This window comes from Oryzias latipes, chromosome 20, assembly GCF_053564925.1.
Source record: "Oryzias latipes strain Hd-rR chromosome 20, Olatipes_Hd-rR_3.1".
Classification (NCBI taxonomy): domain Eukaryota; kingdom Metazoa; phylum Chordata; class Actinopteri; order Beloniformes; family Adrianichthyidae; genus Oryzias; species Oryzias latipes.
In genome coordinates, this window is record NC_136256.1 from 20,923,082 (window position 1) to 20,943,965 (window position 20,884).

At 37.8% G+C, this 20,884-nt stretch overlaps 1 protein-coding gene across 11 annotated transcripts in view; it reads right to left on the reverse strand.

Moving 5' to 3' along the window:
• Positions 1–20,289, reverse strand: part of sulf1 (sulfatase 1) — a 54,103-nt gene extending 33,814 nt beyond the window's left edge. For 7 of the 11 annotated variants that reach the window (XM_004081257.5, XM_011488891.4, XM_020712657.3 and 4 more), the window contains exon 1: positions 2,637–3,039. The gene's annotated coding sequence lies outside the window, so the exon portion shown is untranslated. Of the gene's footprint in view, positions 1–361; positions 409–2,636; positions 3,040–20,172 lie in introns of those variants that run through there. The other 4 variants (XM_011488892.2, XM_078938535.1, XM_020712655.3 and 1 more) reach the window with 2 other exon arrangements.
• Between the last annotated feature and the right edge of the window lie 595 nt (positions 20,290–20,884).

Below are 20,884 nucleotides of genomic sequence, written 5' to 3' on the forward strand. Positions count from 1 at the left end.
AACTGACTCATCTGAATACATTTTTTTCTTCAGGTCATTTTGTAATGATGGGATGGGGAAATCGACTCCACAGCCATCCATTTAGGTTAGAACGATGAAGACTATCATTACACAAAAGTGATATAAAGATGCCACAGGACAGGGTGGTTTAGAAAATCTGTTCTCAGCTGTCAGGAGACCACACAAAAACTCCCAACTGCTTAGCAACTTCTCGTTTGTTTGTTTTTTCCAGAGGCAAATATGCGAAACGTACCAAATGACCGACGAAAGAATGCTTGTTAATCACCATCTGTTGTTTAACAGTGATCAAACTGAGAATGTTGCATAAAATACAAATCTAATGAATATGTTTAAGTCTTACAGTGGAACGGACAGCCATCTGTCTGTTTGGCAGCATCCGAAAGTAATCTGTAAGATGAAAAGGTAAACTTAAGTCAGGTTTGAACCTAAACCCTAAGTAAAAAGTTACATTTTTAGGACATATATTTTTTATTAAACCCATAAAACTTTCTGCCTTGCACAGAAAAGATAAAAAATAAAAACCTTTATAGAAAAGGACTTTTATTGATCCTACAACAACATAATCCATCACAGCAGATCATGTATGTAGAAGTGGAAGGTCTTTTAAAACAGATGTTTCATCAACAACGAATCAACTGCAGTCAATTTGCTTCCATAAAACATTTTACAAATCAAACTTTTATAACTTCATGATGAGCTTCCTCATGTCAGCATTCAAATAATCTCAACTTCAATCATAATTATTAGAGTTCTAATATATTTTAGCCAGAAAAAATGAACAAAAACAGGCAAGAAACAAAGAACAATAAGTAGTCAATTTTTTCCTTATTCTTGTGAAACCAAATCTCTTTGACTGTGCCTCATAGATTTGAATGTTAAGTTTCTGATTTACTCTGGCTGCCACTGAAATGATTTAAAACACATTGTTGGTGGGGTTTGTGTAAACACACGACAAAAACAAACACTAATGGACTTCTCCTCACTCAGGATCCTTAACAGAAAAACAGATTACCCACATCTTACCTTCGCACACAGAAAGAACACTAAAATGGACTTAGATGATGACAAATTGCTCCTGGAATAATGTTGGTCTCAGCAAGTGCCAGTCTCCTAAAATCTAATTATCTCCAGCAGCTGCTCTTGTTTGTTGCACAGTGGAGCTAAAACTTGTTAAAGGTTCTTTAATCTCATTGAGCTGGCAGAACGCAGGAGGTTTTAAAACATCTCCAAGCTGCTTTTTGCTTTACCCTGTCTTGGGCTGTCAGAAATAGAATTAAAAAAAAAAGTAAGTTCACTTGAGCAACGTGGATTATGTAGATCAGCTTTAGGTCTGCTGTCAAGGTTGTCTGTGATTCATCTGACAAAGGCAAACAGTGCTCAAGTATTGGCATGTCTGCCCAGCTGATACAAGCAAGGGTTTTTATAACTGTAACTTAATTCCTATGGTGAGCCAATCTAGGTCAGAAAGATAAACTAGGTTTTTTGTGGATCTGTAAAAAAACGCTTGAACTTAAAATGTGTGAAATATACTAAGATGTTATACTGATTTAGAGAGAAAATGTGCCAAACCGGACGAGCAGGAAGACAAAAAGAATGCTAGGTTCTCCAGCGATTTTCAGAACTCTTATTTTGAACAGATCTACCACCGTTAATGCAGTGAGCATCACAAGCCATACATGGTAATGGCAAATATGTGAAGAAATAAGCAGGAATGCGAAGCAACTTCTGGTTTGCCAATGCAAACACAGATTCACACAACAGCAGCTTTGACCAATACAAACTCCTCTCCTGTCAGCCTGACTGCTGTCCACACCGCCTTTCACAGCTGCACAATCTCCATTTACAAGTGTCTCATACACATGCACTGTGCCCAGAGCTGGGTGTAAATACTATACATCATATTCCCACTTCACTGGCAAGCTTCCCTTCTCACTTGACTTGACTTAAATAGCTGAAGTGAGGTGTACATTCCCCCAGTCTGTGCCTCTGCGCTGAGCTTTGACAGTTAGTCCGCAAAAAGCTCTTCAGCAGCTCATCCATTTAGTGTTTGCTGACACGATCTGCCAGAAGCACACTCTGGATAAGATTTATTTAAAAATGTATCAAGGCTAAAGTGAAGAAATTGTAAATATTGCACCGAGTTTGTGGAATGAAAAAAAAAGGAGGAACTCCACTCAAACAGCAAAGATCCTTGGAGAAAATGTTTTTTCAAAACAGCATATCAAAGAATTTGAGGTAAAAGTTCAAAATCTGCCAGAGCAGCAGTTCATGGTAAATTATTAAAACGGAAAAATTAACAGGTGAATTGTGCTGGTTTGACATTAATGGAATGTGCTGCCTTCTAATCCCTTGAGCAAAGGAATTTGCAATGGAGGGAATTCCTGTCATTCAGAGGCAAAACTATGAAATCCTGCACACACAGAGCCACTGTACAGTGCGTACAGAGCAGCAGCATAAGCAGCGCAGCTCTTCACCACTGCAAATCCCTTCTTAAACACTTAAACACTTTCCAGGATGAACAGTTAACACACAATTTGGAAAATCTGTGCAAAACACGGAGACAACAATAATAATAATAATAATATTAATAAAAGAATGAGGAAATTGTGTAGTACCTGAAAGGCAGAGGAGCAGAATGCAGACTGAGTGAGAGGCAAGCCCAGAATTCCTCTCTTAGTTTTTATCCTCTGGTTCTTCACCGGATCTCCCTTCACTCATAAAGTGGGATTGTGTCTTGGCGCTGGGATTCTAACTTAAAGAGTAGAGGGGGACCACACAGCTCCTGGAAGACAACCTCTCCCCTCTAATCCTCCCTCCGATGTGATGACACTCTCTAACCTCGACCATCTGTTGAAACACGTCCCGGAGAAGTCAGCACCACGCTGTGTCAAGAACCCCACTCCTCTGCCCAATCACAGACAGGCTGCTGGGTGGCTCCTTGCTGCCAGGAGGCAGGGACAAGGACACAGAACAGTCCAGGGGAAACACATACACGCACCCAAACCACATAGACACTACGAAACGTGAACAAGAAAACCCCAGTCAACGTAACCCGAGAGGCATGGTGGGACAGGAAGAGTGAAAGGAGTGGAAACAGGAGGAATGGGAGGGAGCAAGAAAAAAGGAGCATGTTTAAGTGCTAACAGCAGAGAGGAGAGGAGATGGGCATCAACCATTGTGCTTTGTTTCTTCAGATTACCCTGATGCTACTTTATTCCTCCGCAAGTCTCAGACTCAGGCACACTCAAACTCCTTTTAACCTCACTGAGCATGTTGACCTTTTCCCTCCCCCTGCAGCCTCAGAGTATGTGGTCGAAAGAATAAAACTAAAGCCATAAAAGCCCGTATTGGCTCCATGGTGGGAACGCTGTTGGCACTAAACTGATACATCTGCAGGCACAGGGGCACTCACACCTTAGTGCGATAAATCCTTACAGTCCCCTGGCCACATTCCTGCCGTTCACCACCCATCGCCTCCAGTTAAAAAGGACTGCAGAGGGAAGACACTAAAATTACAAAGCTAAGGAAGGAATTAGATAAAAGAGGAAAAATCTGCTGCAATTCTTTCACTAATTCTCAATTCTTTAAATGCAAAAAGCTGAACATTAGGTGAGATAGGGTTTGCCGTTAATCATTTCGGACCACTGTCCATTAAAAAAGGATTACGAGACCTTGATGATTTTCAGGAGCGACTTCAAAGACGATATCTAATGAGATAATTTCCGTCTAATAACAAAGAACATCAGAGTGAGTTAATCAGAGGTGTCAAACACCACAGAAAGGCTCCCCAGAGGTTCATTAACATTCTGAGTTGTGTTCTTGATCACAATGGCCTCTTTCAAATTGCTCCCTGATAAAAACCATTATGGTTCTTATTGATTTGGATTGTCCCTATAATGGCGAGCTTAATTAGTAACATCCTGCCTTTAGAAAAAAAAAAAGTTCACTCTGTATGATTTAATTTAGATGTATCGACCCTCAGACTGTGCAAGTGCTGCAGATAAAAAGCACAAAAGAGGTATTCTTATTTTTCTTCAAGTGCCACCAGTTACAGTGGCCCTGAGGCTCTAACTAGGCTAAACAAGGCCTATTTTCATAAGGAACACATGCAACTTTCTCCATCTTGGACTGATGCTTGAAACAGAGGCACTGGTTAGTAACACTGAGGGCCTTAGGGGAAAGAGCTCAGATTAGATTAACTAAATTCACAAAGACTGTCCCGAGCCCCTCCTGCATGGCTGTACAGCCTCAGCCGCACCAAAAACCAGAACCCCCCTCCCATTCTCACGCCCGAGAGGTTTCCAAAGAGCCTTCAGGCAGGACAGAGGCGACCAAATCCGTGGGTTTTTGACTGGATTAAAAATGGCTTCCACACTGGGCAGAAGGGCTGCTCCCCTAAATGTTGATCACATCTGTAAACATCTTAAATCTCTGCAGACAGGCGGATTTTCTGTGAGAAATAAATTAAAAACATCTGTTTTTAGATCGTTTGAATTACTCTTAAGAATTTCCATTTATACACAAAAGCATCATCTATTTCCTCTAATTTTCCTGAATTATTTTCTCTTTTGCTGATGTAAACAGGAATTTCTATAAAACAACCTGAATTCATGGAAGGAGTGACTGACCTGCATGTTTTCCTGTTAGTCCCCTCCTTTGATTACTTCTTTGCTTACTTCTAGGACTGTAGAGCCCCAACATATGTATTTATGAAACAATAAAATGTAATTCAATTTCTTCCCTTACCGGTAAGATGAATAAATCCACATATTTAATTTGTCTCTTAAAGACCCATCCCAATGAAAACAGCATCTTTGGTGTTTTTAACATATTCTTGTTACATTTTCCTCATGATGTAAAGAAAGTTAAGCTTAAAATTACATTACTGTTGTTTTCTGTATTCAAATTGTGGTGAATAGGAAAGGAAAAAACGCAGTTTGAACGCCATTAAGAACGCTTTTACAGTATGCCAAAGATGATTGGAGTGGGACTTGAAACTGGACCCATCGTTCTCCGCTTTCTCCAACTATCCATCCATCAGTCAGAAATGAAGGTGCTGGTAGAGGAGAGTGCTGAATGGCATTCTTCGGTTCACTTCCCCCATTTTCTATGGTTGAATGAGATACTGTACATAAGCGGGCTGTAACTATGGTCAAGCTTCTGTGCCAGTGGACACTGCTGAAGCTGAGGGAGGGGGGCAGCGAACATATAGCGGATGTGCCTCCAGTCCTGTGTTGGGCATCCCATGGATGGCCACAGTGATTCATTAATGCAGAAGTTTCAGCTTTGCAGAGTTGACTGGCAGGAAAGTTCTGTATCTGCGGAGGTGGTCGTTTAATGACCAAGAGGAGAAATAGAAGAAGCAGAGACAAGGAGGAGAGAGAGAAATACAGTGGGTGCAAAGGAGTTAAAAAAACAGAAGGGGGGTGGTGATGAAAGAAGAGAGGCCCTGTAGTTCAGTGGCAGCTGGACATGCCGCACACGTTTGCAGCAGAAGTCCCCCCCCCATACTTTTTTCATACAAGGAATTTTGTAGTCGCAAATAAAGCATAAAAATCCAAAATTCATACAGAGAAGCCAGGTGGAATTTTGTTTAGTGTCCAGGGTGGTTGAATCGCCTCCCTTTGTTTTCCAAACTTCAGTGAAGATTCTCATTCATCTCTATGAATTTGTCTTAGAGCTGACTGATGAAGCTACTTGGATGAGTGGTGAAACATCTTTACAGGGGAAGTCTAAAAGTCCAGATGCCATGACTTGGGCATGCCCAAAGTCCGGCTGATGGGCAAAATGCGGCTTCTGTTCAAATTTTCAGAGTTGTGTTAAGCTGTTGTAAACCCGTGGCAACAACCTGTGGCTACTCGACCTTCAGAACCTTAAGGGCCAAACGAGAGGAACAGATATGTTTCTGTGATCAAAACCATAGTGGTTTGTACATCAGAAATAATTTGTCCTATTTTCATATATGATTTAAATTTAGAAGTTAACCGTGAGCTTTTAATCGTGAATAACATGCAACATTTCATATGAGCCCAGATTTAATGTTGACAAGTTTTTTTCCCCCAAACAACTTCTTTCTTTTGTTTCTGCTCTTCAAATATGAAAAACACAGTAGTTTTTGTAAAAGAAAGAAGAAGAAATGAAAAGTATCCCATTGAAATAACAATTTCATAGATAATTTTCATTTAATGTTATTAAAAGGGTTCGAAGAATGCAGGCTGATTAGTTGACCCTCACACGTTTTCACCTCACTAATTCTGGTATGCTTTGCAAAATGTTTGAACACCTGTGGCAGATGCAACTTTAAGATTTAGTTTGCAAAGTTATAATCAAAATATACTTGTTTACTGTATTTTATGTATACAGCCTGGCTGCTGTCAATAACAAACAGTCTGAATGGTAAAGGGAAGTTCAAGGATCTCAACATGCAACACTGGGAAGTTGGACTTCAAACCAACAACTTCCTACCTTCTGAGCCAAATTGCCTCCCATTTTTGAAACCACAAGTTGCTTTGGAAACAGGCACAGTCTGAAGATTCAGCCCCATACAATATAAAACCCATCCACCATTCCACTGTGACATTTGCACAAACTGCAAGCAAACAACATTTAAGGAGAACTTCATCTTTGATCTAAATTACCTATTCTTAATTGAGTTATGTACACATTTGTTAGCTATAGGTAAAATGAGTGCATCCCTCAAAACAATTTTCTCCCACCCATTTCTTTATGAGCCGCCTCAGAAGCTCCTCTTCCAGTTATGAAGTTATCATTTTCTTTTCCAGCTCCCATGTGTGGAATGCACCAAAATTACAGAGTAACTCAAACTGAATGATGATTGTAACTGCAGCCTGAGTGAACTTTTCAAACAGAAAATCATATTCAGTAATCAGGGGCAAGCTTTGTTATACTTTTGATGTAAACAGAGAACTTATTGGTTTTTAGGCGTGTTTTTGTTTTGTTTTTCTGTTTTGCATCTTGAATTAACCTACTAAATGAGCACACATGAACTCAGCTACAGTAACTTTAGACTTTAAGTTTACTGCAAGAGTTTGACTCTTCTTGATCAAAAGCTTCAATAGACAAGAGGGCCAAGTTTAGATGAAACAAACACACACAAAATGTAATTTTTGCATTTAAAAAATTTGAAAATATCATAAAGCAACCTACAAATTTAAGCAGATCTACCCACCTTCTCCTTGAAAATTTTAAATTCCTCTACAAGTACAAACCATAAGGCATAACATTAACCCTTCTGCTATCCTAGGCACATTAACATTGGGAGTTGGGTCATCTAGACCCACTAGACAGTGCGCTGAACCTTTTTTCTTCAATGATTTGTGATCTTCACTGGTGTCCATGGATTACATGAAATCTTTCCACCTTTATCCACCTTTGTCATGGTAGGGAGAACACGTCAATGCAAGGGTGGGGTCATTTAAGATAGCACAAGGGTTAAAAAAACTATTACTCAGAATTTCTCACACTTGAAAAGTAAAGTCTTACCTTATGCAACTTTTCTCCTTCCATAATGCAGCAATGTACTACATTTAACCTCCCCAAAATGTTTCTTTTGGATTTTAGTAATTGATGGGTTTTGTTTTCTACAAAAGGGGAAAATAAACGTAACATAATCATCACTTACATCATTGAAAATGCCTTGTAGGTCAAAGAAAGCATCCAGATTAGAAATAAAGAGCTTTCCTAATTATTTCTTCGATGTTGTTTTTAGCTTCAAAAATCCATAATCTTATCCATCAAATCCTTCATCGTTCCTAACAATAATATAAAACTTATCTGGAATGAGGTCATTTTTTTCCAGTTTTTCATAGCTCAAAGAAACCTAGTGTCAGTTAAAATAAAAAAAGAACAGTGACAGGCATCTTAAACAACACAGACCACCCACAAAGCAATTTTAAAGCAGGGTTATGGCCTGCCAGGAGCTTCTGTGATGTTCAGAACAGATAGCAAGACAACCCATTCTCATTCTCCTGATCTGTTCAATCACATGATGACAGGAATGATTTGTAACAGCCTTAAGGATCAGTAAATGAGTAAACTGCTCAGAAACAGAGCAGTGAGCCACGAGCATTTTAGATAAATACAGTGAGGAGATACCGATCGCTTTCTTTGGAGTTGAAAGGCATTCTAAATGCTGAGAGAATAGAGCAGTGTCCAAGCAATTCAACCTCAGGGCCCTTTCACATGGAATTCAGTGAAACATTACATAGGACATTCATTTTACAAAACCACATCCACCAGGGGCTGGAAATGTAAATAGAAACTGCACCAAAGAAGGAATAAAAAAGAATTATTTTCAATTTTTGTTTACCGGTACATTTATTTTTACTCTGAAAACGACAAAAAAAATTAACGTGATAAAAAAATATATATAAAACAACTGAAAGCACAAAGAGTTCCTCTAAATAAACAGTTTGAACACCAATAAACAAAACAAAAAAAACTTTAAACACGAAATTTTCTTGCACACCCTGACTCTGCAGACTCCATGTGGTCTTCTGAGAAACAGACATATCTACCCGAAAAGTCATCAGTATAGTTTCTACAGATAAAAATCTTTGCTTCCACAAAAAAACACAGTAATGAGGGATTGTTGCCACAAATCCAGAATCCACTTCAGTTCAGTTCAGTTCAATTTATATAGCCCAACATCACAACAATAGTTATCTCCATGGGCTTCATACTGGTAATAGTATAATAAACATGAAATCATAAAGAACATGAAGTCATAGAGTTCAATAGCTAATGGCTAAACTAAACTAAACAGACAAGGCTAAACTGGGCATCCCTGCCTTTAGACCCTCCTTCTCGGTAATCCAGCTCCTTCCTGACACTGAGGAGCTTTCGGAAGCTTTCCTCGTGGAATGGCACTCCATTTCCGGAAGCCCGACTTTCTAATCCTCTCAGGCGAGAAAGTAAAAGCCAGAAACAATTTAAGCAGGGGGGGGGGGGGGGGGGGGCAGCAGCACCACACGGGAAGGAAGGGTTATGTATGCCACAAAATTCAAAATGCCTGCTTGAAATTAATCCCGTCAAGCACGCCGGCAGCAGCCTGTTGAGAAGCTGAATTAGGATTTGTGTTGGTCAGATACGCTGTTCAATTATCCCCTTAGAGGCCTGAACTCCCTCCACGCTACAATAAGAGCAGAACTTCCATTTCTGAGCAGCATGGAGGGAACTCCGTTCATCAGGTTGAGGCTGCATATACAGCTCTGCTGGTGTGAGCTGAAGATGCTTCTAATTCAATTCAATTTTATTTATATAAACCAGTGTCACAAAACAGTTTTCTCAATGGGCTTCACACCGGCTCTAATCTAAACAAACTGTGTCTATATATTAAAAAGCTAAGAATTAGAAAAAACAAAAAATTCACAAGTGAGTTATAGAGAAATGTACCTTTGATTTTGTCATTAACAGCTATATTGATTGAAGTCCAATTTCCCCTAGATATGAATAAATACACACCAATTTTTATTTTTCGAAATTAAAAACTTTTATGCTCTCAAGGGCCACATAAAATGACATGTAGGGCCACATTTGGCCCCCGGGCCTTGAGTTTGACACATGTGCACTAAAGTACCAAGCAGCACCCCAGACCATTCGTGTGTGAATAAGTACAAGGATTTTCCCGTCACCCTGGGCTCACACTGCATCCAGTTCGGCTCAGGTGAAGCTACGGGCCGCACCGGAGCTGGATTGAGTGCAGTTTGAGCCTAGGGTCAGTCTCTTTTCTGCCTCTGGTCCTAACAACATAACCTGTAGTTTACATATCTGCTTTTCTGGGCTGAGAGTTTGAATTATTCAAGTAATTAAACCGATTTTTTTCAACAGATTTTTTTTTCTTCCATTGGTTGTTTCTGTTTTTTTCTTTTCTAATTTAATGCAACTTTTGCGCAGAGCTATGAGGAAAGCTTTAAAAATTTCAAACAGGTGTAAATTCCAATGATGCACAAATACTTGGATTCTTTTAAGGCTCTGTAAAACAGGCCAGGAAACAAGCTGAGGCTGATGGCAAATGAAGAAGCCTGACTGCCACACCTGCTTTCATTCACATCAAGGAAAACCATTGCTTTAACCATTGTTACCTTTCTGACCTTAAATAGCACCTCAAGAATGATAAATTGAAAGTTTCTGAACTGATAGGCACTGACAGAGTAAGTGTTAATGGGTTTTAAATTATTCTTGTGATTCTTAACACAGAATCCCAAATCCAGCAGTAAATTACACTGCATTACCTTTCAGAACTATTGGGTCATATTCTGAATTCTCCCATTTATTGTCTTTATAACAAGCGATTTGGTGTAAATACAAGAATACAAAAGCCCTTCCCATAACTTCTCGCCCTATGTGGGTGGGTGAGCAGTCATTTGAAGAAAACCCCTATAATCCAATTAAGCACACAATTTCCTTTAGTACGCAGAAGCGGAATCAACTGTCAGAAAGCAGGCGAGTCAGAGAAAGTGAAAAGACTGGCCACAGAGGAAGAGTTAGAAAAGGATTTTTTGTGTACTGTTCATCAGCTGCAGAGAACAAAATGCAAACAAAGCTTTGAAGAAAGAAAACCCCTTTAGATCCCTACAAACATGGCTGAACCCCATGTGCTCCATTTTGTTACTGCCTTGCTTGGCTGGCAATCAGCTCCCTTGTACCAAACCCGTTTTTAGCAGGGCTCCTTTGACCGAGAGCCAAGATGCCTTTCACAGAGTGCATGAGTGAGTGCGCACGAGTCTGAATATTCATGAGGGGGGACAGAGCAAACTTCTCAGCTGCCTAATGTTGAACGAAGGATGTTTCATTCTTGAGATAAAGAAAACACATAGAGCAACTGTTAGGTAACTTTTATCAAAAATAATTCTTCAAGATAAAACTTATCCAGCTACAAGAATACACATGCATAAACAAAGCGCAGCCCTTTTCAAATCTCCTTGAAAGGTGGACATTATTCCACATATGTGGCTTTTGTGTAGTTCCAAAGGCAGAATGAATGGAAAAGAGGAGATAAGTTTCTCAGCTGGTAACAGAGTTTATCCCAAAGTCAACCTGGTTTTGTGTCTGAATTAGAAGATGCAGGCTGTGTAAGGATCTGTATCTTGATCTGGATCGTTTTTGCAGAAAGAAATTCCACAGGGTGGATGTCTTTACTGCAAAAATATATACAGATTCAAAATCATCAGCCAAAATCAATTTCTCAATAAAAGTCCTACAGAAGATGTCAACATTTTGGTCAGAGAAAAGATTCAGAAAAAGACCAAAACTGTATTTTGTAACATGACAAAAAAAAGAAAAAGGGCCAGCTATCCTCTCCTGCATGGTAACCAGATGTCCTTGAGTGGAAAGAGGCGCCTTCAGCATGATAACATTTGATAATCTGTGCAGTCTCAAGTTCAGTTTGTGCAAAGAAAAGTCTGTCTGATGCCCTAGGAGAGTGAAATCTTGACAATTAGTCTTTAGAGTAGTGATACTCCAATCTCGTTCAATAAAGGGTTGCCAAAAGATGTGCGTTTCAACTCCAGAGGGATCAAGCTTCTCCGCTTCCCACAGAAAGTCAGTGCCAACACTGGAGGAAAGAGTCTGAACAGTTGAACTTGACATTCAACACGCACTGGCTGGGTTCTCTCTGAGAAACTGCAGAGGCTGATGGCAGTTTGTCCAACAAAGTTGGTGCGTTTTATGGACATGCAGAAGCCTTAAAATCATGTTCCAGTCTGTCTTGTGTTTCTTCTCCAATTTGTTTAATCATTAAATGGAAGAGAAGTAACAGTAGGCTCAAGTATCATTACCGAAAATTGAAGGGGTCCTTCCAATGCTGTTCTTTCTCAGCCTGATAAGCCCACATGCACATAATTATTCATAAACACAAAGGATTTAATAAGTGTTTGTATACAGTAGATTGTTCCGAATTCTCCGATCAGAGTTTACATTGTTCATAAAGATGCCACTGTGTCAAACTGTGCAGTTGGTCGGTTTGTGCTCTCTTTTAACATTTTATAGTTAAATTAAAAAGATTTGTGGATGCAAAGACCATTTTTTAACTGAATGCACTTTTTTATTGTAAACCTTTTTTAGAAAAGTAGACCAGAATCAACAAGAAATAACAGATAAAAACACAAAGATTTTGAAATAAAGTAACGGTATTTATCACTGCAATGTCACACTGAAGTTTGTTTTGTCAACTTCCTGGTTCACTCCACCAGGACACAAATCAAACATCACTGTTGCTTCCCATCATTTAACAACAAATTTTAAAAAAGTTCTCTGCAATTTTTTCATCTTCAAAGTTTTGCTGACTATAGTTCAAGAAGATAGTTAATGAAGACCTTAAAAAAGACTCTGTAACACAAGAAAACAGTCAGTCCTTGAATCGAAACCGACAAGTTTCAATCACACACGTTTTACAATCTGACCGTTTTTTAAAAACTTCATCAAGATTTCTGTAGTATTTTTGAATTCATATTCATTGTACTTGAGAACGAAGTTCAGTTTACTGGAAAACAGTCTCATTTTTTCCACCTATGAAAAAAAACACGATGGCTTTACTTTGAAAATAAGAATCACCGACACTTTATTGGAATATTTATTTACTCCAGTGGCAGCAGCACAAACGGTTTGTTTAGTTCATATGATTAAAAAACAACAACATTATTCTGCATTTAGAGGGATAATTGTTTGCCTGAAGGATATTGTTACTATACTGTACTGGATTTATAAATATTTGGAATCAGCAATCTTGGACGTTGCTGATATTCATGCTCAAATGTTTGGAAACGATCGCGAATATCTGAGTATTCGGATAGGGATGCAGCCCTAGTACCTGGGCAGAATACAGATTGCTTGCTGTATGGGTAAACCTCTTTATTTATCGTTTTATTATGTATTCAAAGCATTCATGTCTTTATCTTAAAATCATAAAATATGAAAGGATTTTAGCCAATTAAAACGAAGTTTTTATTTATGTGAGCTTGAAGCAGTGGAAAATGCAACTCAAAAACCAAATGATCAAAATGGATTTCCTTGGGGAGAGCTGGTCTGAGCCTTAGGTATCCAAAAACTGTTGCACTTCCACATCAAAAGGAACCAAATTCGTTTGGAGCATTTATCTCCAGATGTCTCAGAGGGTGGAGGTTTCCAACATGTACCAATGGAAACAGTCCTCAGGGGAGACCTAGAACTTGATGAAGAGATTATCTCTTTTGACAGGTATGTAGAGAATGAAATAAGTGCCCCCCATGAAGAACTGGAGAAGTTTGTTCAGAAGGAAAAGGCAAGACCTCTGTCTGAATACCTTCACTGTTAGAATCTGGCAGATCAGTGATGGTCTGATAGATGAGGAATGTCAAATGGGCAAGTCTTTCCTCTGGCAGAAAAATCCGCAATGGTGACAAGGAAATCAGGACATCTGTAATAGCAGTTTTTTTTCCCCTTACATCTGAATATAGGACTCTTACACTCTATTTACAAAAGAAAAATAAAGAAATTGGTGACCCACCAGGAAATGTGCATTTCAGACAGTTTATTAAATTCCCCCCACAGGACATACAACAAGAACAAGCTGTTGGCAATTACTAATTAGTGAATCATTGGGTACACCAGACCTTGAAAAAAATGCACACTTTGTATTAAAAAGGATGAATATTGCTTAACCCATAAGAACCTAGATCCATTTTTTTCTTCAAAATAGGTTTATTTTAACCACAAACCAAGTGTACCACAAATCCATTTCTGATATTTTTCTGATACACTAATGTCACCATGGGTTCTTATGGGTTAAAGATGAAAACAAAACAATGTTTATAATCCTTTAAACTTTGTTAAAACTAAGGAAATGGGTGCTTAATTTTCTTTCATACCCTAAAAGAAAAACTCTTAAAATCCTTTGCTTCATTTCCTGTTCCTACCTGCTTCCAGATGGTAAAGATTCCAGATTATTTCTGGAGCTGAATTACTACAAACCCATGACCAAGTTGGAGCTAAAAAGACTTCAGTAGGTAGGAGGTAGAGGGATTTGTGTCGGTACATGTGCTGCTTATACTTATACAAGTAAAAAATATTGTTTTTGCAAGTCAAGAAAACAACAGAAAGCAGTGTCTTTTATTAAATGGCAATGGAAGTGTTTAACTTGGTGTTAGAACTGTTATGAACAGTTCTAACACCAAGGAGGTAAAATATGATGATGGCTTTATGGGGCCCTGCAACATCATTCAGTGATTGAACACATGGTCAAATCAAAACATATTTTCAGGGATTTTTTAAAAACTTATAAAGATAAAAAGATTAAAATTAAACAAAGTAGAATAATATATTTTAAACAAAAGTGAAGAAAACATTCCTGGTCATTTAAATACCATTATAATGCTTGTTTTTTTTTTTTTTTTTTTTTTAATTAGTCCCTAAATTTGCTGCAAACCTTTGACAAATGGGCATATTTTGTTTTGGGAAGCTTTTTTAATTCCATTTTGGAGAAAACGAATCCAGCTCAACCACAAAAATGTAGGCAGAGAAATTGTGCAGAAATTAGCCGTAAATCAGGATTAATGTACTTTCCACATCACATCAGGTTTGCTTTTGGTATCTTCTGACATAATATTATTCAAAAGTGTCAAGCATCAAAATGTATCACAGTGCAAATCAGAGAGGTTAAGTCACAGTAAATGCACAAGTTTTAGGTCAAAAGTCAGGCTTTTGCTGTAATGTTTCTATTACTGCTTCGTGTGTCAAGCAGGCACACAGCACGCAAACTGCCCTTGACTGGCCTGAGCACAGAGCCAGAGGTTTAAATGGTTTGTGAGTCAATTGCGGAAGACACGTAAAGCTATCTGCAACACAAATGCAAGTCATGACCATGAAAACAATCAGTGACAAAATGTCTCTGTGTTGTGAATTTGCGGCAATGTTTCCCTTTTTTATAGCGGGACTCAGAGGAAAAAAATCCTGTTTTAGCCAGTAGTATAATGAAGGTATAATGTATTCCTTGAAGAAGAGTCCTGGGCAGGGCACGTAACCTTTGACCTGAACTGGAGGAGATGCAAAAGTCTGGGATTAGAGGGATATGACACTTGGAAAACTGACTCTCCCCAAATCCCCCGGAAAGCCCTGAATGAGGGCGAATCAGGTAACAAGTTGTAATGAAGAAAACCGATGAAAGGCCAATTTATTTTCATCATTTCAGCCATTAATTCTGAGAACGGAACTAAAAATGAAAATACAGGCAAAATTGAACAAGCTGCATTGGTGCTTTGCATTTTTTAATGGTTGCCAACATATGCCGACACATTCACTGGTTGTCAATCTTCATCTCTCTGGATTTCCGTTTGTTCTCCCATGAGGCCAAGTGGAAAAAAGTGGCTAACATGGCAACCCTTGAGCTTTGTTCTGCACAAACAAATACATGGAAGCACTCCTCTTTATAAAGTAGGTCTTCTAAAGCTGATTCTTATAACCAAAAAGCTTTCCTCCCAATGCATTGTGTTTGCTCCTTCTTGCCTGACGTAAGGGGTAAAGTATAAATATGCATGAGTCTTTATCCCTGTTTAAACACAGCCAAGTTGGGCAGGCCCAGACCACAAGACAAAAGGCAGGAACATGTGCTCAGGTATTGTGCACTCTAAAAAGATTGGAACCCTTTGTAATTGTGGATTTATAGGACTTACCAAAAGTCTAGGGAAAAATTACACAGAAAAGTAGGGGTAGTTATTAAAAAAATAATTTAAAAAATTAAAAAAAGCAAGAAATAAACAACTTAAGTCAACTGAAACAAAACTACAAAATCAAAGCCAACGTTAAATAACAATAGCCAATTTCCATTTAATTCTACACGTAGTGCCCCTCCATTTTCCCCTCAAAACTAATTTTCATAAAAAATAAAATAAAAAAATAACAGCCTTAGCTTCCACATCTGAGCAAAATTGAATTTAAAGGCTGCCATTGACATGACATGAGCTAAAACAGAAAAATTGTTTCAAACTCTTAACCCTTGTGCTATAGGCACTTTAACATTGGAAGTTGGGTCATCTAGACCCACTAGACAGTGCGTTGAACTTTTTTTCCTCAATGATTTGTGATCTTCACTGGTGTCCATGGATTACATGAAATGTTTCCACCTTTATCCACCTTTGTCATGGTAGGGAGAACACGTCAATGCAAGCGGTGGGGTCATTTAAGATAGCGCAAGGGTTAAAAAATTTTGTATCCATAATTAAACTACAGAAGTGAATAGGTCCATGCACAAATTCCACTGTCATTAGGGCCTGTTTTCGGCAAAAAACACTTCTAAATATTGTGTGAGTACAACTCTCTTTGGTTATTAAGCCAAAAAACTGGCAGTTTGCAAAAAAGAGGTGTTTTCTGGTATTTGTAATAAAATATTGTTGATCATCAGTTTTGAAGTCCAAAAAACAGATTTGACAGTTAAAAATAGAAAGTACTATTAAAGATATTTATCTTTTTGTCATATCGAACCATCCAGCACTTATTTAGGTTTGAGTTTCTCTTATTTTCCTTCAATCAGGACTTCAAAAGTACAGTTACATTTATCATGCCTTATTATGGCGTCGCAATTTTCCAGCTGCAGACAAGGCATGTACCCCAACTATGGACATACTTTTACAGTGTTTCCTTGTAATTCTTGATTAAAATTAATTGAAATATTTTGCAATAAATAATGTACCGGTACATGAAATAAGACTAAACAGGATCATGGTCAAGGCTACTTACAACTGCTTTTTTTGATAAACAGAATTGTAGCATTGGTAGGCTTAAAAAATTCTCAATGTTGCAGCTGATAAGTGGAAAAAAGTTGCAGTTTCTGTAAAATACTTAACAGATTTCTATGAAATTTCATAGTCTTATGCAGGGTATTATTAATGTGACCTGCAGTAAATGTAAATTAAGAAAAAATAAAGCAAATAATTGATTTTAAAGTTTTTAAGTCTGGTTAAACCATTTGAGTTTGATTGTGAAGGTGACCATGGTATGAAGCAAACATAATAAATACATTTTACTCAGAGGATGCCAGACATCGCAGATTTTCAGAAATTATAAGTCATTTTCTCACACTAGTTTTCCTGGCTAGCTTGTACGTTGTTACTCTAATCTTTGAAAGCCAAGAGGTTTGTGGGTGAGGAGAAGCTCAAGCTGTGTTAGAAAGAGGATAAGTGCAGATGCCGATTTATATCCAAATCAAGTCTTCCAGGACCTCCCAGTATCCTGGAGACCAGCAAGGTCACAAACTGATGTATTGTATAACAATACATCAACTCCACCACAGGTCTAGAAAAACAATGTGGCCAAAGAAATCGCTATATAATTGCAGTGTGAAGCAGAAAAGTTCTCCTTCAGAAACCCTCCCCAAATAAAACAAAGCACTTTTGTTATGCAGTACATTTTAGATATCAGAATTTTAAAGACTACAAGTAAAATTCAAGTATTTAATTGTAGTTTAGAGAGCATAAAAACAAAATGTCTAAAAAAAACAATACATTTAAGAGATGTTATTTTTAAAGGCAGAAATGTCTGTGACAATTTAATGGATCAGAGAACCAACAGTTGTCGGGAGTGGGGCTGCACATGCGCACTTATCCATGTCACGTTTAAATAAAGTAAATGACAAGAATCAAACCTTTTATGGGTTGAATTTTTTATGTTGACCCAAGTGCACATCTGCAGCTAACTTCCTTTTAAATTCTTTACAGTACACACCACCTGCATCACACTGTAAAGAAGAAAATCCAGCTTGACCAATTTTGCAAAGCATAAAAACCAAACACATGCCTCCAAAAAAGTACCTAATAAAAGTCATACTGTGATTTCAAATAGGGACCAATGATATACTCACAGTGAGCGAAAAGTCATTGTTAGTTACTGCAACATTTAAAATGTGAGCTCTTAACAGGAAATGCTTATGCCTTTTCCATTCGTTATGGTTTTTAAGCACACTTTGAGTATTCCTCTAAACAAATGTAGATCAAGAAGCTTTCTGCTATTCCTCCTAAAGTCTTTTTTCCATCCATTCTCACTTCCATCTAATTCTTTGACTGACTCTTTTCGCTTAGGACTGTGTGTGGAAACAGTTTTGTCTGAGGCGTTCTTCAGAAGGTTGGTTGTGTAAAACCAGGTTAAAAGTAGAATGCAATCTTACAGATCAAAATGGATTTATAGCTGCTCGGACTTCTGTACAGGACACCTTAGTCTAAGTCCTTTCAAAATGGTAAAACTAAGAAATTGTAATGATAGAATTATGGGCTAAAAATTACTCAGAATGCAAACACTCAATTTTAATTACAAAAAAAAATCCAATAGCTTGAGATAGTTGTCTAATTTCACAAACATTTGATTTGTTAAGATGATACTTTAAGTTGGTCTTAGATTTAGACTGATAACTTGGTTTTCTGACAAAGAAAAAATAGAATTCATGTTAAATCAACCATAGCAGATGGATACATTGTGTTGCTGCAGTCATGCCGAACAGAAAAGTGAATGTCTGTTGCCTTTCAAAAGTATGTTGCAGTTGAGTATGTTTGATCAATTTAAAAACATAACCGATGATGAATTAAAGCATACTGTTAAAAACAAGAGTCTGAACACTGTGTGGCTTGGATCCTCTGACATTTCTGTCTAATCACAGATATCCAATATGAGAGACTGTGAAGGATGTCTGGCTTGACAGATTCACCACAGACATCAAGGCGTGTAGAAAGTCATCCCAGTTTTGTAAAAAAAATTAACTACAAGAAACAAACTGAAAGATCCATTTGTTTTAATCAATGTAACATTTTCTAATACGATTAGCTGATGGCAAAGGAGCCAATTGGTTAATCAGCTTAGACTGAATATTCCTGTAAGAAATTTGAGGTTGTAACCTCAATTTGTGTCTGCAGATGGGAGTATTTGTGGCATGAACCTTTTCTGCATGTGTATGGGCTGTTGCAATGGAACTGAAAAAATATTTATGAAGACAGAAAGCAGTTTTGCTCGAGTGAAACATGTTTTTACAGCTGCAAATCTTTTTTTAACATACTGTAGATTAAAATTGTTTTTGTTGCTACAAATCTTTATTACACAAAGACAATTTGCAGCAAAAGCACATCATGAGGCTTCACTAGCTAATTTTAATTTACAAATGAATACGTTTTGTTTGCCAATATTTAACTGAACTACATGAAGGCATCCTTATAAGGACTAAAACTCCATAATTGGCACCCCTAACAATTTCAAAGAAAAGCTAAATTTTTCAAGGTTTCAATCCACCTTTTTTTAAATTAAGTGCGAAAGGTATGTTCAAACTTTAGTTCATGGTGCTCTTCTAGTGTGTCAAATTACATGGATTAAGAAGGACATACCTCTTCAAAATAAGTTACTAAAAACAAATTGTTTTTTATTTTATTTTAATAATTTCACAATTTTACAGAAATCGCAAGTTTTGAGCAACTTCCTTTTTTCGGTTGTGTTCATTTTATGCTAGGACATTAAAAACACAAACAACTAAATAACTTGATCACATTTTTTTTAAACAAGCATAAAAATGTGTTGTAGATTCAATATATGGACAAATACAATTATATTTACATATGATAGTTTCATCAATAAATTTGTTCTATCCAGAAAAATATGAATATCAAAGCTGCAGATATTATAACCACAGTTTATAATCAGAAATCCTTGCACTTCATCTGTAAGTAATTGTATTTCCCCATATTTGTATTGTTGGCAGCTTGTGTCTGCATGAAAATAATAATCATGGTGGGGTAGAACACCAGTCTGCCTGGGATTATTTGCTGCTAAGCTTCCTGGAGTGCCCTCTCCATCACCTAAAACTCTTTCCAATGAGAAGCAAAATTGACTGGGCGTCAGTTGTGGTCTAACAGCGTTCAGTGGTTTTCTTCTCAATTCCAAAGCTCGTTTTGAGAAAGAATCCCACAGTTTTCAAGACTTTTTTTCTCCCCCGGTAAGGAAAACAGGTAGTTCATGGAAGGGAAGAGCATCTCACTTAGCTAAATTGACCGTGTCTCATCCCTCAATACCCAGTGTTCTCGTTGGGAATATGAATCCGCCAGGTGTTTTGATGTGAGACTTGGAGATTTTCTTTCATGCACTCACATTCTTGCTCTTCAGGTTAAATTTGGTCAAACATGTTCTTACCTTAACTGCTTTTTCTCAGTTTTTGACGGCTCTTTGATGGTTAAGGCTGCAATTTTGGAGGACTTTTCTGACACAAATGTTCCCAAGTGCAGCAAATGATCTCATTATCAAGATTTCAAGGAGGTGGCTGGAGGGCAGATAGCCAATCATCGTTAGGTGTATTAGCTTTTGTCCTGACTCCGTCCTGAAACCTGGAGCAGAGCATGGCATTTCCCCTTGAGTCCAGCAGCATTATTATATTCTGTCAAGTAGAAGAATACCCAGAGGTCACTGAAGAAGCCAGGCGACAGCCTCCTAAATGCTGCTGCCTTCATCTACAGAGCCAAAGTGGAGAATTACCTTTATATGAAAATTGGTTCTATGAAGTTTGCCGAGTCCTTTGAGGATATACAGAAAATAGAATACAGATGTTGACAGACAAACACTGCATCGTCTTCCAAACATCAACTTTAATATTTTCTAGAACAACCTGGGCCTTTTTTTCCTCCATCATAAGTCTGGATACATACTGAAGAGTTCTACCAGAGTCATAGAAGTTGTTTTCCTTTCAAATCATTTAACTACTAGCCAGCCTTTTTGATTTATGTAGTAGTGAAAGCCTACTCTGTGTACTTAAATGTTATTTTTTGAGTTTTTATAGTGTCCAGAAGGAGGTAGACAGAAAAGGATCTATTTATCTTACCTTTAGTTAGGGTACATAGACTAAACTCTT